We start from the raw sequence: 4604 nt of genomic DNA on the forward strand, positions 1-4604 counted from the left end.
GTTAAGTCAGAGTGGCTCTGCTTAGAATTCTCTATCTGTTGCTGAGAAGATGATGGAAAAGGCTTGCTATTGCTAAGCCTGTTTCTTCCACCATTATTGTTGTTGAATCCTTGTTGAGGTCTCTGTTGATCCTTCCATGAGAGATTTGGATGATTTCTCCATGAAGGATTATAGGTGTTTCCATAGGGTTCTCCCATGTAATTCACCTTTTCCATTGATGGGTTCTCAGGATCATAAGCTTCTTCTTCAGATGAAGCGTCCTTAGTACTGCCAGGTGCAGCTTGCATTCCAGACAGACCTTGAGAAATCATATTGACTTGCTGAGTCAATATTTTGTTCTGAGCCAATATGGCATTCAGAATATCAATCTCAATAACTCCTTTCTTTTGATTCGTCCCATTGTTCACAGGATTCCTTTCAGAAGTGTACATGAATTGGTTATTTGCAACCATTTCAATGAGTTCTTGAGCTTCTACAGGCATCTTCTTCAGATGAAGAGATCCTCCAACAGAGCTGTCTAATGACATCTTGGACATTTCAGATAGACCATCATAGAAGATACCTATGATGCTCTATTCAGAAAGCATGTCAGAAGGACACTTTCTGATCAATTGTTTGTATCTTTCCCAAACTTCATAGAGGGATTCACCTTCCTTCTGTCTTAAGGTTTGGATTTCCACTCTAAGCTTACTCAATTTTTGAGGTGGAAAGAACTTTTCCAAGAAGGCATTGACTAGCTTTTCCCAAGAATTCAGGCTTTCTTTAGGTTGTAAGTCCAACCATATCCTAGCTCTGTCTCTTACAGCAAAAGGGAATAGCATAAGTGATGAGCGGATAATTTGTACGCTTTTTGGCACTGTTTTTAGTATGTTTTTAGTATGATCTAGTTGGTTTTTAGTATATTTTTGTTAGTTTTTAGTTAAAATTCACTTTTCTGGATTTTACTATGAGTTTGTGTGTTTTTCTGTGATTTCAGGTATTTTCTGGCTGAAATTGAGGGACCTGAGCAAAAATCTGATTCAGAGACTGAAAAGGACTGCAGATGCTGTTGGATTCTGACCTCCCTGCACTCGAAGTGGATTTTCTGGAGCTACAGAAGCCCAATTGGCGCGCTCTCAACGGCGTTGGAAAGTAGACATCCTGGGCTTTCCAGCAATATATGATAGTCTATACTTTGCCCAAGATTTGATGGCCCAAACCGGCGTGGCAAATCAGCCTCAGAATTTCCAGCGTTTAACACTGGAACTGGCATAAAACTTGGAGTTAAACGCCCAAACTGGCATGAAAGCTGGCGTTTAACTCCAGAAAAAGTCTCTACACATGAAAGCTTCAATGCTCAGCCCAAGCACACACTAAGTGGACCCAGAAGTGGATTTTTACGTCATTTACTCATTTCTGTATACCCTAGGTTACCAGCTTACTATTAATAGGATCTTTTGACATTGTATCTATACCGCATGACACTTTACACGTTTCTTTGTGTACCTTCCACAGCATGAGTCTCTAAACCCCATGGTTGGGGGTGAGGAGCTCTGCTGTGTCTTGATGGATTAATGCAATTACTACTGTTTTTCATTCAATCATGCTTGCTTCCATTCTAAGATATTACTTGCTCTTAAACCGGATGAATGCGATGATCCGTGACACTCATCATCATTCTCAACTATGAACGTGTGCCTGACAACCACCTCCGTTCTATCTTAGATTTAGTAGATATCTCTTGGATTCTTTAATCGGAATCTTCGTGGTATAAGCTAGAACTGATGGCGGCATTCAAGAGAATCCGGAAGGTCTAAACCTTGTCTGTGGTATTCTGAGTAGGATTCAATGATTGAATGACTGTGACGAGCTTCAAACTCCTGAGGGCGGGGCGTTAGTGACAGACACAAAAGAATCACTGGATTCTATTCTGGCCTGATTGAGAACCGACAGATGGATAGCCGTGCCGTGACAGGGTGCGTTGAACATTTCCACTGAGAGGATGGGAGGTAGCCACTGACAACGGTGAAACCCTTGCATACAGCTTGCCATGGAAGGAGCCTTGCGTGCTTGAAGAAGAAGACTGTAGGAAAGCAGAGATTCAGAAGATGGAGCATCTCCAAAACCTCAACATGTTCCCCATTACTGCAAAACAAGTACTTATTTCATGTTCTTTTACTCTTCACAATCAATCCTGATAATTTCTGATATCCTGACTAAGATTTACAAGATAACCATAGCTTGCTTCAAGCCGACAATCTCCGTGGGATCGACCCTTACTCACGTAAGGTATTACTTGGACGACCCAGTGCACTTGCTGGTTAGTTGTGCGGGATTGCAAAAGTGTGATTGCAATTTCGTGCACCAAGTTTTTGGCGCCGTTGTCGGGGATTGTTCAAGTTTGGACAACTGACGGCTTATCTTGTTGCTTAGATTAGGACTGTTTTATTTTTGTTGGTTTAGAGTCTTTTAGTTGAGTCTAGTTTCATATTTTAAGTTTGGTGTCAATTGCATGCTTTTGTTTTTCTTTTAAATTTTCAAATTTGCATGTGTTTAGTCCCTTTTTGATCCGTAAAAATTCTAAGTTTGGTGTCCTCTTTGTTTTTTTCCCTTAAAATTTTCGAAAAATTAGTGTTTGATTTTCTAAAAATTTTAAGTTTGGTGTCATTTTGTTGTTTTTCTCTCTCCTCATTTCAAAAATCAAATCTTTTTCATAAAATTTTTCAATCATATCTTCTTAATTACTGATTTCAAAATCTTTTTAATTAACTAATTGATTCAGTTTTCAATTTGCTTTGATCTTATTTTCTTTTAATTTTCAAATTTTTTTTTTACTTTATTTTCCCTTTGTTTTTATTTTATTTTTTCGGTTAATTCAAAAAAAATATATATTTTTATCTACTTGCAATCCATATTATTTCCCTTTATCCATCATGGATCTAAGTGGAATTGAACAGTCCAGAAGGACTCTGGGGTCATATGCTAACCCCATTACAGCTGCATATGGGAGTAGCATCTGTACACCTCCCATCAAAGCAAGCAGCTTTGAGCTAAATCCTCAACTCATTATTATAGTGCAGCAAAATTGCCAGTATTCTGGTCTTCCACAGGAAGAGCCTACTGAGTTTCTGGCACAGTTCTTACAAATTGCTGACACAGTACATGATAAAGAGGTGGATCAGGATGTCTACAAACTATTACTGTTTCCATTTGCTGTAAAAGATCAAGCTAAGAGGTGGTTGAATAACCAACCTACAGCAAGCATAAAGACATGGAAACAGTTATCAGACAAATTCCTGCATCACTTTTACCCTCCAAAGAGGATGACACAGCTAAGGCTGGACATCCAAGGCTTTAAACAAGAGGATAATGAATCCCTTTATAATGCCTGGGAGAGGTATAGAGGTATGCTAAGAAAATGCCCCTCTGAAATGTTTTCAGAGTGGGTACAATTAGACATCTTTTACTATGGGCTTACAGAAAAAGCTCAGATGTCTTTAGACCACTCGGCTGGTGGATCTATACACATGAGGAAGACAATTGAAGAAGCTCAAGAGCTTATAGACACTGTTGCTAGAAACCAATATTTGTACTCTAGCAATGAGTTTTCTCCAAAAGAGGAAGTCAGGGCAGTAGCCACTGATCCTAATCCTCAAGAACAGATGATTGAGCTTAATCAACAATTGCTCCTGATGACAGAACAGTTAGCAGAATTTAAAGAGATGCTCCATGAAACTAAAGTTGCTAACAAGAACATAGAACTGCAGTTGAATCAAGCAAAACAGCAAATATCTAAACAGATAACAGAGGAATGTCAAGCAGTTCAACTGAGGAGTGGGAAGACACTGAATAACACTGCTCAAAAGAGCAAAAAGCCAAATAAGGAACAATTGACAGAGGATAACCAAACCACTGTTCAAAATCCCTCTGAGGACAGTAAGAGCCCAGAGAGGAACACTTTTGGCGTTCAAACGCCAGAAAAGGGGGGAAAGCTGGCGTTAAACGCCCATTCCCTGCCCAGTTCTGGCGTTCAAACGCCAGAAAAGGGGGAAAAGTTGGCGTTAAACGCCCATTTTCCACCCAATCCTGGCGTTCAGACGCCAAGGGAAGATCAGACACCTGAGAGTGCTGACAGTAATCCCTCTAACAAGGCTTCTTTAACCACTTCTGTAAGGAATAAACCTGCAGCATCTAAGGTTGAAGACTATAAAGCCAAGATGCCTTATCCTCAAAAACTCCACCAAGCGGAACAGGATAAGCAATTTGCCCGCTTTGCAGACTATCTAAGGACTCTTGAAATAAAGATTCCGTTTACAGAGGCACTTGAGCAAATACCTTCTTATGCTAAGTTCATGAAAGAAATCTTAAGTCATAAGAAGGATTGGAGAGAAACTGAAAAAGTGTTTCTCACTGAAGAATGCAGTGCAATCATTCTAAAAAGCTTACCAGAGAAGCTTCAAGATCCAGGAAGCTTTATGATACCATGCACATTAGAAGGTGCTTGCACCAAGACAGCCCTGTGTGACCTTGGAGCAAATATCAATCTAATACCTGCATCCACTATCAGAAAGCTTGGGTTGACTGAAGAAGTCAAACCAACCCGAATATGCCTCCAACTTGCTGAT

General features: G+C 39.9%; 1 non-coding gene across 1 annotated transcript; it reads left to right on the forward strand.

The window, feature by feature from the left end:
* Positions 1-581: 581 nt before the first annotated feature.
* Positions 582-689, forward strand: LOC112763833 (small nucleolar RNA R71). Its single transcript, XR_003182945.1, has one exon. It is a non-coding gene; the product is annotated as a small nucleolar RNA R71 (small nucleolar RNA).
* Positions 690-4604: the final 3915 nt, after the last annotated feature.

This window comes from Arachis hypogaea, chromosome 2, assembly GCF_003086295.3.
Source record: "Arachis hypogaea cultivar Tifrunner chromosome 2, arahy.Tifrunner.gnm2.J5K5, whole genome shotgun sequence".
NCBI classification, from domain to species: Eukaryota; Viridiplantae; Streptophyta; class Magnoliopsida; order Fabales; family Fabaceae; genus Arachis; species Arachis hypogaea.